The 12,931-nt window shown below is 42.2% G+C and overlaps 1 protein-coding gene and 1 pseudogene across 1 annotated transcript in view; both read left to right on the top strand.

Moving 5' to 3' along the window:
- ACSF2 (acyl-CoA synthetase family member 2) overlaps positions 1 to 12,931 on the top strand; it is a 51,714-nt gene that overhangs the window by 10,950 nt on the left and 27,833 nt on the right. The gene's annotated exons all lie outside the window — the stretch shown is intronic.
- Positions 3,699 to 5,010, top strand: LOC102859979 (annotated as a pseudogene).

Raw genomic sequence — 12,931 nt, 5'->3', positions numbered from 1 at the left:
GTACACATAGACTTTGGATTCTGTGAGAGATGCTGAAAAAAGAAGCTTCCCCCAGCAGAGTATCTTATTCAAAGTCTTTCTAGAAGCCCTATCGCAGGAGACTGCCTTGCAATCTGTGTCACAGGTGGGCTGGTCTTCAGGGAGGTGGTAGAAAAGGCATGTCATTGTTGCTAGGTGCTGTTGAGTTGGCTCCAGCCTATAAAACTCAAACTCATTGCAGTTGTTGTGTGTGCTGTCAAGTTAGAAAAGCTTGAACCTCCAACAGGTTTTCAGAGGCAGTACATTGCAAGGAGGAGGTTGTCCATCCTTCTCCCATGGAAAAGCTGGTGGATTTGAACCACCTACTTTTGCGATTGCAGCGCAACTTCTTACCACTAGGCCACTGGTGCTCCCTTTCTGAATCAGATCCAACTCACAGCTGATGCTCCATCCAGCAGGCTTCCAAGGCTGTAAAATGAACATGAGGAGATTGCTTCTCTTTCTCTCCCAGAGTCATTAGAGGGCTAGAACAGCCAGAAAAGTGTGCTCCTTTGAGTTAGAAGCACAGCTGCCTTGGACTCCACCAGAGCTCCCTCACAACAGAACAAAACACTCCTGGTCCTGCGCCATCTTCAGTTGGCTCTGTTCACGCCCATCATTGCGGTCACGGGGTCAATCGTCTTCTTGATTACCTTCCTCGCCTTCTCAGACTCTCCATTTCCCCAAGCATTATGCACTTTCCTAAGTGCCTAGGCCCTCCTGACAACATACTTCAAGTGTAGGACACACAGTCTCACCATCCTTGCTTCTAAGGAGCATTCAGGCTGCGCTCCTTGCAGTATAGTTTTGTTCATTCTTTTGGAAATCCATGGTGTAGTCAACATTCTTTGCCATTATCACTGGGAACTTAGTCAGTGGTGTCTTGCACTGACAACCAAAAGGCCTCCCATCTCCAGTGCTTCACATCTACTTGCCATTTTTTTGGGGATAAAGATGACAGTCTCCTGTTAAAATTTATAGCCTCAGAAAACAAGTAGAAGGTCATTATGAGTCAGCATAAACTCAAGGACAATGAGGTGTGGGTTTGTTTGTTGGTTTTCCCCCCCAATGTAACATGTCTTTTCATTTCTTTTCGTTTAAACTTTATTTTATTGTGATTTTAACCAAACTTTACAGAAAAGTTGCATTTTTATTCATTCATTCATTCATTGTTGTACATTTCCCTCCCCCCTCTTCCCTTCCCCCTTCCCAGATAACTTTTTAAAAAATTTATAATTCTTTTCTTTTTTTGCACATTTTCTTCCCTCTCTCCTCTCTCTCAGCCCACCCAGCAATTCATCCTTTGTTTCAGATTGTTGTCATATGTGTAATGCCTAATCATACATTCCTTTTGGACAGTTCTTCCCCTTATCTGTTCTACCACAGTGTTTGTTACCTATCCACTCTTCTCCCATTGTCTACCCCCAACCCCCATGTGTGGGCTTGCTTTCCTGTCCTTTTATCTTTTAGTGAGATGAAAGGTGTTACAGATTACACCTCGGGGGAAGCTCCTGGTACTATGACCAGGGCTGTGTGGCATTCCTTGCTCAGTGCTCTTGAAGCTATCTGGTTTACCACCTCATGGCAGGTCAATCTGTAATTTCCTCTTTATATTGTTGCATACATGTATTTTTGGAGGACACAATTCAATCCATGGCAGGCTCCCTGATGATCTGCGTGTGGCATGGGATTTCTTTTTTCTCGTCTGTGCTTTCTCACTTACTAGTTTGGCCTGGTCTGTAGGAAATTGCACAGCTAACCCACAGGACACTCTGTGGCAATTCTGATCCACCAGTAGCCCATGGGAAAGAGACAGATAATCTTTTCTTCTATTTACAGCCTTAGTGACCCAATGGAGAGTCAGCTACAAACTGGTTCTGACCCCCAGGCAATGAGGAACCTGTAGTGATCCAGTGGCAAAGGGTTGCACTGTCACCCAGGCAGTGTGAATGTGCCAGCTGCTCTGAGGGCAAAAGACAGGCTGTCTCCTCTGATGTGATTAACTGCCCCTGAGAACCAGCTGTGGGTTGGTCCTGACTCAATGGTAGTTAACAGCGACTCCAGCAATGAGTTGAGATTAATTTAGAAGAGGTGGAGTTTAAATGGAGTCTGCACTAGTTATTGGTAGGTGCTGACAAGTTGAAAATGACCCATAGAGACTCTTAACAATAACAGAGCTGAATCCTGTCCCATCCTGTGCCGTCCTCACCATCCGTGACACACCCAAGCCCTTGCTGCAGTCACTGTGTCAATCCATCTGGTTGAGAGACTTCCTTTCTTTCACCGACCTTCCCCCCTTCCAAGCACAATATCCCTCTTAAAGAATAGCCTCTCCTACCAACATATCCAAAAGTATGTGAGATTAAGCATTAGCACCTTTGCCTTCACGGAACACTCTGGCTGCACATTCTCCAACACACATCCGTTTGTGTTCTCTTGGCAGTCCGTAGGATATTCAGTGCACTTCTCCAACACCAGAGATCAAAGACTTCAAGTCTTCTTCTGTCACCCTTATTCATCATCGTCAAGCTCTCAGACACATAGCAAATGACTGAAAAGACCATGACCTGAATCAAGCACCTCTCGGTCCTCAAACTGACACTATTGCTCTTTAGTAATTTGTAGATGTCCCTGACTGCAGACTTTCCCAGTCTCTTTATCTCCTAATTGCTGGTATTGATGTAGATCTAAGAAAGATGACATTTTGACAGTTTCAATCTTTTCTCCATCTATCATGATGTTGCCTATCAGTCCACTGGTAAGAATTTTTTGTTTCTTGATGTTGAGATGCAATCTATGTTGAAGGCGTTCTTTGGTCTTCTACGGCAAGTGCTTCAAGTTCTCCTCACTTTCATCAAGCAAGGTTGTATCATCTTTGTAATGTAAGTTATTGATGAGTCTTCCTCCGACCCTTACACTAGTAGCGACTTATTCGCATTCTCAAATGGGATTATAAACATACTGGGTGAGGATGTATAACACATATTTTGACACTCTAGAACAGTAACGGTGCGGGAAGGACCTGGTCTTACCAGCCTAGTGTTTCACCTCTTGGGTGTAGAAGCAGAAAAGTAAACTAGAGGAGACTCAGAGCGGATCTAACAAATGGATCAAGTTGCCAGACCTGGATAGAATGATGGGACAATATGGCATCCAGACTCACTGAACTAGGTGGTCTGGTTTCATTTCATGGTTCCCAATATTATATTTTTTAAAAAATTAACCTTTTTATTTTGCCATAATTATAGATTCACATGCAGTTGTGTACATTATGCATCTTGGACAACTCTTTAATGTAACAGCCTGGATGTTGACAATGGCGTAGTCATGACAGAGCAGAGTGTCTCTCACCCCAAGGTTTCCTCATGTTTCCCTACTATAACCATGACCTCTGCCCCCTCCTTAGCCCTTGGCATCCACTAATCTGTTATCTACTCTTCCTTTCTATGACTTTGTCATTTCAATGTTATAAAAATAGGATGATACTGTGTGTAGCCTTTTGGGATCAACTCTTTTTCACTCATCATAACTCAAACTCCTTGTGTCCTTGTGCAATGACTCCAACTGAATGTGGTGCTGGGCACAGCAGATCTATGCTTCCATAATCAGCTTGTTTCCGCAATGAGTTTATCGCCAGAGTAACAGGTGTTCATAAGTTCCATCGCAAAACCTAAGCCAAAATGAGAAAGGAGGAGACCCACATCAACATCCTCATCATTGGACGTGTACGTAGATTCAGGCAAGTCCAACTCTGCTGGCTGCTTGATCTACAAATGTGGGGAGATTGACAAAAGAACCATTGAGAGATTCAAGAAGGAAGCTGTGGAGATAGGAAAGGGCTCCTTCAAACATGTCTGTGTCTTGGATTAGAGGAAAGCTGCATGTGAGCGTGGCATCACTATTGATATCTCCCTGTGGACATTTGAGCCCAGCAGGTACTATGTAGTAACCATCACTGATGCCCCAGAACACACTTTATAAAAAACATGGTTACTGGAACATCACAGGCTGACTGTGCCATCTTGACTGTGGCTGCTGGTGTTGGTGAATTTGAGGCTGATATCTCAAAGAACAGGCACACCCACGGGTGTGAATCAGCTAAGTTTTGGCATTAACAAAATGGATCCTAATTAAGCCGCTCTACAGCCAGAAGAGATATGAGGAAATTGTTAAAGAAGTCAGCACCTACATCAAGAAAATAGGCTACAATTCTGACACAGTAGCCTTTGTGCCAATTTCTGGTTGGAATGATGACAACATGCTGGAGCCAAGTGCTAATTTGCTGTGGTTCAAGGGGTGGAAAGTCACCCAGAGGATGGCAGTGCCAGTGGAACCACACTGCTTGAAGCTTGAAGCTTTGGATTGCATCCTGCCATCAACTTGTCCAGCTGAGAAGCCCCTGCGTCTGCCTCTCTGGGATGTCTACAAGATTGGTGGTATTGATATTGTTCCTGTGAGCGGAGTGGAGACTGACATTCTCAAGCCTGGCATGGTGGTCCCTTTTGCCTCAGTCAATGTTACTACTGAAGTAAAGTCTGTTGAGATGCACCATGAGGCTTTGAGTAAAGCTCTGCCTGGCGACAATGTTGGCTTCAACATTAAGAACGTCTCTGTGAAAGATGTCCAATGTGGCAACGTGACTGGTGACAGCAAAAATGAATCACCAGTGGAAGCAATTGGCTTCACTGCTCAGATGAGCATCTAAGACCATCTTGGCCACGTCAGATCATGTGCAAGTTTGCTGAGCTCAAAGAGGAGATTGAGTGCTGAAGATGGCCCCAAATGTTTGAAGTCTGTTGACGCTGCCGTTGGTGATGTGTTGTTCCTGGCAAGCCCATGTGTGTGGAGAGCTTCTCTGACTACCCTCCTCTGGGTCGTTTTGCTGTCTGTGCCATAACTGTTGCTGTGAGTGTCACCAAAGCAGTGGACAAAACAGCTCCTGGAGCTGGCAAGGTCCCCAAGTCTGCTCAGAAAGCTCAGAAGTCTGAATGAATGTTAACTGTAACATCTACCACCCAAGTCTTAACCAGTAGTGAAAGAATGGTCCCAGAACTGCTTTTCTTAATTGACCATTTATGTATAACAGTAAAAGACTAGTTAATGATAACAATGCATCCATCCTAAAACTTTGAGAAGGAAAGGAATGTTTTGTGGATCATTTATTTTCTTTTTTGTGTGGCAGTTTTATGTTATTTTTTTTTAAGTAAGTACTTTTTAAGTGGAAACATCTTGACCAAAAATTTGTCACAGAATTTTGAGACTCATTAAAAAGAAAGCCCCGAAACAAAACTTCCATGATCTGTTCCATCCTCACAGCATATGCTGCAGTCACTGTGTCAGTCTATCGCCTTGAAGGGCTTCCTCTCCTTCCCTGCATGCGTCACACTATTGTTTAACCTTTCCCCTAGTGAAGGGCTTCTGGATTGTTTCCATTTGGGACCATTATGAGTAAAAGTGCTTGAATATTCATACACAGGTACTGGTAACTGGAATGTATTTACCTGTTTCTCTGGGATAAAAGCTCAGGCATGCAGTTGTTGGCTCCTATGACAGTTAGGTGTTTAGTATGAAAAGAAACTGCCGCTGTTTTTCAGAATGTGCGATTTTACATCCCCAGCAGCAATGTATGAATGGTCCTTGTATCTCTACAATTTTTACCAACATTTTATCGTGTAACTTGTTTGTTCTTGTCATTCTGGTAGACAAAGACAGCTAGTGATACAATTTCTATTTTATTCTCCCTTTCCCTAATTCAGAGTGGCGCTGAAGATCTTTTCATGTGCTTACTTGTCGTCTGTATGTCTTCCTTGGTGAAAGTCCTGTCTTGTCTTTTGCCCATTTTGTAGTTTGTTGTTTTGGGTTTTTTCCTTTTGGTTCTTACAGAGTCTGCATGTGAATCTTTTGTTAGATGTTTTGTTTGGAAATATTTTCTCCCACTGTGTAATTTGTCTTTTCCTTCTCTTACTAGTGACTTTGGGAGAGTGGAAACCTTACATTTTTATCAAGTCCTCGTAAAAATGGTGTGGCAGACGTGACCTTCTCTAACTTCCCAGTGGGGAAGGAGAACCAAAGCTCAAAGCTGATTCTGACAAGGAGATAGTCAGATGTGATTCTTCTCTCAAACTTTTTACCAATTATAATAACCAACTTGCCCATAACAGTCAACTTCTCTGCTGAGTTCGAGAATTCATTGCAATGGCCCCACAGAACTCACAACAATACTCTTGCTTGTGGGCTATAACAGAGAAGTAGCAGTTTATAATTCAGGATCAGAAAGGCCTCAGCTTACAGTTTTTTAGTCAAGACAGCTTCTTATCAGTCTTGCTGAAACATGCCGCTCTCTGGCCTTTCGGCCTCTTAGACCACACTGGCCACTACTTTGCTTGGACTGTTGTTATGTACCATAGAGTTGGAACCAAACCATAGCTGACCCTTCGGTGGGTTTTCAGAGGCAGTTAATCTCATGGCAAGAGATTGCCCATCTATCTTCTGCTGAGCAGCTGGTAGCTTCAAACCATGTGCTTTCATGATTGCAGCACAGCTTGTTGCCATTAGGCCACCAGAGCTCCCTCTGCTTGGATTAGTGTTGCAAAATTCTTTCAACTCTCTCAGTAAGTGCCTAGAGACACTATACTCTGCCAGTAAGCCTCAGCCTGAAGGTGCTCAGCTCTCCTTATGGAGAGTTTATGAGGGTTGGTGAGCTTAGTTCCACCAAGTGCCTGGAGGCACCCCGCTCGGCCAGAGGGATCTGCCAGAAGACACTCTGCATTTTTCCTTCTTTAGCTGAGAAACCCTGATTCTGGTGCTTCTGCTGCTACCATGTCACTGATGCTGCTTCTCCCAATCGACAGTGTGTAGCTCCTCCCTGCCCCTGTTTCCTGCATCGAGAATCCCAGATGCAGAGGACACATTCTGTTCTCACTTCTTCTTGGTGAGATTCTCCCTTTTCAGCTCATTTAAAACTTGCAAGATGGCAAAACTCATCAATCCCCTTTAAGGTTCTACTTCCATGAGAGGGTCATGCACCTTATTTGCATTATCAGAAAACTGTCCAATCCCCTTGGTGGGCTATATGCACTTTATTAGCATAGTTCCACCTAAGTATTTGACCAGAATTACAAGATCATGGCTAGAAAGGCCATAAGATCAACCCATCACATGGCAGTGCTGTTTGTCACTTTCCGCTTTTCTGGATCATGCTTTTCTTATGAAGTCTATAAACTCATTGCTTAACCCTAGATCTCGCATGAAGGGAGCTCTGATGGCCAAGTGGATAATGAGTTGTATTGTCAACCCAAAGGTAAGTAGTTTGAATCCATCTGAGTCTCTGAAAAAGAAAGGTGAGCAAAGGCCTTCATATGATTTACTCTGAAAACCCACTAGAGGGTCAACTATGAGTTGGTTCTGACTCAACAGTAAAAAGTTGGAGGATTTTTTTGAGATCCTGAGGATTTTTATCTTCTCCCTCCAAAGTTTTTACATTATAAGTTCATGATCCATTGTGAGATCAATTTTTTAAATTTATTTTTTTCCATTCATTCCTTGTTGCACGTTTTCTTCCCTGCCTACCCCACCCCCCAGTTTGCTTTTCTCTTTGAAAAAGAAAAACATTATTTCATTATTATACAATCTCCCTCCCCCAGTTCACTTTACTATGCAGCTCTTCTTCTGGACTCTTGTCATGCAAATAAAACCTAATCATATATTCCTTTTAAACAGTTCTGTCCCTCATCTGTTTCAGTGAAATACACATCATTTATCCCCTCTTTTCTTAGTTTCTCCCCAACCCCAATGTCAGTCCTGTTTTATTATAGTGGCATTATGCAGTTTTTGTCCTTTTGTGACTGAGATATTTCACTCAGCATAATGTCCTCCAGGGTCACCCTTTTTTATAATATTGCATGAGTTCCTTGTTTTTCAATGCTGCATAGTATTCCATTGCGTGAATATACCACAGCTTCTCTATTCATTCATTTCTTGATGAGCACTTGGGTTGTTTCCGTCTCTTTACTATTGTGAACAAGGCTGCAATAAATGGGCATTCATATATCTGCTTGGGTGGAAGTTCTGGATTCCTTAGTAGTGGGATTGCTGGGTCAAATGGTATTTCTGTTTCCAACTTTTTGAGAAAGCACCATACTTCCTTCCATAGTGGTTGCAAGAGATCCATTTTTTATGCGGTGTAATACTTAAGATTAATTTCTTTTAAATGTTTTACTGAGAACTACTTGTAATAGTCACTCTTATTATCCTAATGGTCACCAATAAGTAAATGATTGGTCACTCCTGTTTTCAAATTAATTTGAATTATATGTGTCACAATCATACCTTCAATTTCATATTAATTGCATGCGGAAGCTAGTATAAATGTGTAATCTGTCTATGTTATTGCTGTTATGTGCCATTGAGTCGACCATGACTCAGTGACCCTATGCACAATAGCTCTGAACCCTGCTCTGTCCTTAGCCAATCTCACTACCTCTGACACAGTTATCCTCACTACCTCAGTTATTGTGCCAATCCATCTCATCCAGGGTCTTTCTCTCCTGCACTGTCCCTCCACCCTTCCTAGTATGATGTCTTTCTCCAAGGACTTGTCCCTTCTTGCAACATGGCCTAAGTATGAGACAGAACTTCAGAATACTTGCCTCCAAGGAGCAGCTTGGTTTCACCCTATCTAGGGCAGACCTATTAGTTCCCTTGACAGTCTATGGTATGTTCAGTGCTCTTCACTAGCACCACAACTCAAAGACATTGTCCAGCTCTCTGATGCATAGCAAATGATTGCAAAGACCATGGCCTGGATCAGGGGACATGGTCAGGGGCATGAGTGCATGGCTAGCTGCTATAGAATCCTTCGGGTAAGGGTGGGGGGATAGTACATTGCAGGTTGCACTGTTACAGGTCATCAGTTCAAATCCAACTCAGAAACCTGATGTAAGGGTCACTGTAAGGTAGAATTGACTTGACAGTGAATGTATCAGCACATATAAAAAGGAATAATTATCAGTCCTTAACTGATGAGAGCATCATGTGAGATATACATGGGATCTCTTTTTAAGCCATATATCCTGCAAAGATTGGTTGTGTATTGTAGTAGGGGATTAAGACATCCACCAGGATCTGTGCACTCATGCTTCTCGAGAAAGAAGCCTGAGAACTCTGGGTTTGAATCCCAGTTTGGCTGCTGATTGGCTCTGTGGTTTCTGGTGAGGAGCTGCCATTCAATGAATCTCATTGTCTGAATGATAGAACAGGTGCATCCCTTGATCGGGGAGTGATTGTGAAGATCACAGGAGATTGTACGTGAATATCAGCTCACATATTTCAAAATTTATTTGTTGCTTTTTGCCTAGAGTCTATCCAGCAGCTCCTGGCTTTATCACCATATATTATTATGTTAGGTGCTGTTATTGTTGTGTCATTTATGCACTCCAAGTGCCGCAGCTGACCCACACAGGAGCAGATTGCCCATCTTTCTCCCATGGAGCAGCTGGTAGCTTCGAACAGTATGTCTGATTTTGGGTAAAACAGCTTTTTCAGCCAGTGGCATAATAATCTGGATGACTAACCCAAAGAAATATATTTGATATATCAACTACTAAAGGCCTGAACCCTGGTAGCACAGTAGTTAAGCTCAGCCACTAATCAAAAGGTCGGTGGTTCAAACCCACCAGCCATTTATGGATAAAGATGTAGCAGTCTTATTCCATAAGGATTCCAGCCTTGGAAATTCTATGGTTCGGTTCTACTCTGTCCTGCAGGGTCATTCTGAGTTGGAATTGCTTTCTTGGCAACAAGCTTGTTGTTTGTTTAAAGATCAGTAAGGGGTTTCATTTCTCTATCTCTCTGCCTCTTTTTAAATACACACCCACACATACACACATATCCCCTCACCATAACTTGAAAAATAAGTGGTAGGTATTATGCCAATATCAATAGTATTCATCTTTGCTGCTCTCGTGGACACCAAATAAATCTTGGTTGTTTTGCTTTAAGGAGTTCTGATTGCCTTACATGTAGTGCTGTAAAGGTAAAGTTCAGTAGTTTGAATCCACCAGTTTCTAGGCTCCCTGGAAGAACTTTGGAAAGCCTCCTCTTAAAAGATTTACAGCCTGGGACCCTGCTTGAGGATCGCTGACTCCGAATAGACTTGGCAGCGCAGGCTTTGCTATGGCTTGTGACATGGACGTGCATTTCATGGATAGACTGGCCGTTTGTCCCTCTCCTAAGACTCTGTGGCAGCTTTGGCCTCTGATGGATCTTGTGTGTTGGGGTCCCTTGTGTTTTTTAGTGGGAAGCTGTTTGTGATCAGAGGATGAGATTGTTTGAACCAACCTGCAGCAAAAGCCCTGGTGGTGCAGTGGGTTACGTGCTGGGCCGCTAACTAGAAAGTCAGTTACTTGAACCTGGGATGCACTCTGTGGGAGAAAGAGGAGGCATTTGGCTTCCATAAAGATGTATTGTCGATAGAGAGAGCTCTGGTGGCCTAGTGACAAGAAGCTGTGCTGCAGAAGGAGAGGCAGTCTCCTCCTGTGCCAGTTGGATCTGACTCGACAGTACACAAGAAAAAAAAAAAAGAAAAGGTAGATTGTTGAGAAGCTTATCACCTGGGTGTTTTACTTGTTCGTATGTTAACTCAAAGGGTTTAGATTAAAGAGTGATGAGGAACCTGATTGAAACTTTCAGCTGGGACCTTCGAATGTGTGTATTATCTTCCATATTGAGTTAAAAGATTACCTAATGATGATTTTTACCATCTGTACATAACCTAGCAATTGATTACAAGTGTAAGTACTTGGGTAGTAACAAAATTTCTAAAATAAAAATAATGTTTTCTTATAAAAGATCTATTGGAAGTAAAACCTGTCAACTGGGGAAATGACAATCTCTTCAACAAATGGCGCAGGCAAAACTGGACTGCTAACTGAAGAAAGCTGAATCAGGATCCACATCTCACATCATGCACAAAAATCAATGCAAGGTGGATCTGAGACCTCGGAATAAAGCCCAAAACCATAATGCTCCTAAGAGACAAACTGGGACCAAGCTGAGAAGCCTAGTCTATGGTATAATGGAACTGCCTAATACAGCCAGAAATGCACAATTTGAAATGCACAATAAAATTGATGAATGGGACCTTCTAAAGATTAAATATCTGTGTTAATAAACAAAACATTTCCCAACAAGGTGAAAAGAAAACCTACTGACTGGGAATAAAAATTTGGCAATGCCATCTCTGATAAGGGTCTCATAATGAAAGTTTACAGAATCCTACAGGAACTCCAGAAGAAAAAGACTGATAATCCAATTACAAAATGGGCAAAAGACACGGAAAGACTTTTCACGGAAGACATTCAGATGGCCAACAGATACAATAAGAAATGCTCTAAATCACTGGCAATAAGAGAGGAGATGCAAATCAAAACCACAATGAGATACCATTTCACTCCATTAGCAGTGGCAAAGCTCAGCAGGGCAGAAAGAATAAATGTTGGAGAGGATGTGGCTAGAAAGGAACTCTTATACATTGTTGGTGGGATTGTAAAATGGTACAACCATTCTGGAAGGATGTTGGTGTTTCCTCAAAAAACTGAACAAAGAAATACCATATGTTCCAGATATTTCACTGGTTTGAATATACCCTGGGAAAATACTAACTGAGGCACAGAGACTTGTACACCAGTATTCATAGCAGCGTTATTCACAATAGCAAGAACATGGAAACAACCCAAATGCCCAAACACAATGGAATGGATTTTGTAAACTACCTAACATCGGAGGTGAACATTATGCTGAGTGAACTAACTCGGTCTCATAAAGACAAATACTGTGTAAGACCATTATTGTAGAACCAGTACGAGGATCCAAGAGGAGGTGTTTAATCATAGAGTCACACAGTTTGATGGGTGGAGGGAGGGGTGGGTAAAAGAAAGGGGAAAGATCCAATGTGAAAAACAATGTATATGATCTTTTGATGTAAACTAGTATTTTAAAAAAATGTCTGGTCTTGGAAACCATGCAGAGGGTTGCCACGAGTCAGAATTGACTAGATAGCAGTAGGGTTGATTTTGATATTGAAATACCTTAGACAAGTTGCTTTATTTCTTGCTCAGTTTTCACCATTGAGAAGAGTTCATTCAAGATTCAAAGCACTTCTTCCCTAAGGGTTGCTAAGACAACGGCAGAGAAAGCCTCTGTGGAGACATCACTTTTTCTCCCTTCTGTCCAGATACCTTGAGGAAATTTATACTTCTTTGCACTTCCCCACCAAGACTGCTTATGTTTTCCATCAAGCAGAATCATTACATGCCCACGTTGTCACTGAACGTCTCTTGCAGACATTTCTAAAAATTGCACTGTGAAGCTGAGTTGCCAAGTTCCACTCCTGGAGCATTATTCCACTTGGGATCTTTGGGATCGAACCTTATCACCCACTGAGCCAAGTTTTAAACAATGAGCAGTGTGATGGGAAGGGAGAGAGGGGGAGTAATAACATATAACTTGGCTGAAGGGAAAGGCAATATACAATAAGGGTTGATCCGACCCTGGAATCACTTCATTCCACAAATCTGGGAAAACTAAACATTACAATTCAAAGGCATCAATTCTTCTCCTGTCATCTTTCTTGATTATCCAGCTCTCAGATACGTAGCCGGTGATTGGAAAGTGTATAGCTTGAGTCAGGAGAACTTTAGTCTTTAAACTGACATTGTTGCTCTTCAAGACATTGAAGAGGTCTCTAATTGCAGACTTCTTCAATGCAATATGCTTCCAGATCTCCTGACTGTTGGTACTAAGAGTGTTGTTTTTTGGATTCAAGCAAGACAAAAATCATTGACAATTTCTTTTTTTTTCTTTATTTTTTTTCTCTATAATTATATTTTATTAATTTTCATAAACATTTACAGAG

The sequence above is a fragment of the Elephantulus edwardii genome, unplaced genomic scaffold (genome assembly GCF_000299155.1).
Source record: "Elephantulus edwardii isolate Elephantulus edwardi_28Jun2011 unplaced genomic scaffold, EleEdw1.0 scaffold00077, whole genome shotgun sequence".
NCBI classification, from domain to species: Eukaryota; Metazoa; Chordata; class Mammalia; order Macroscelidea; family Macroscelididae; genus Elephantulus; species Elephantulus edwardii.
The sequence above is the reverse complement of the archived record's forward strand: the minus strand, read 5'-3'. Positions and strand labels throughout refer to the sequence as shown.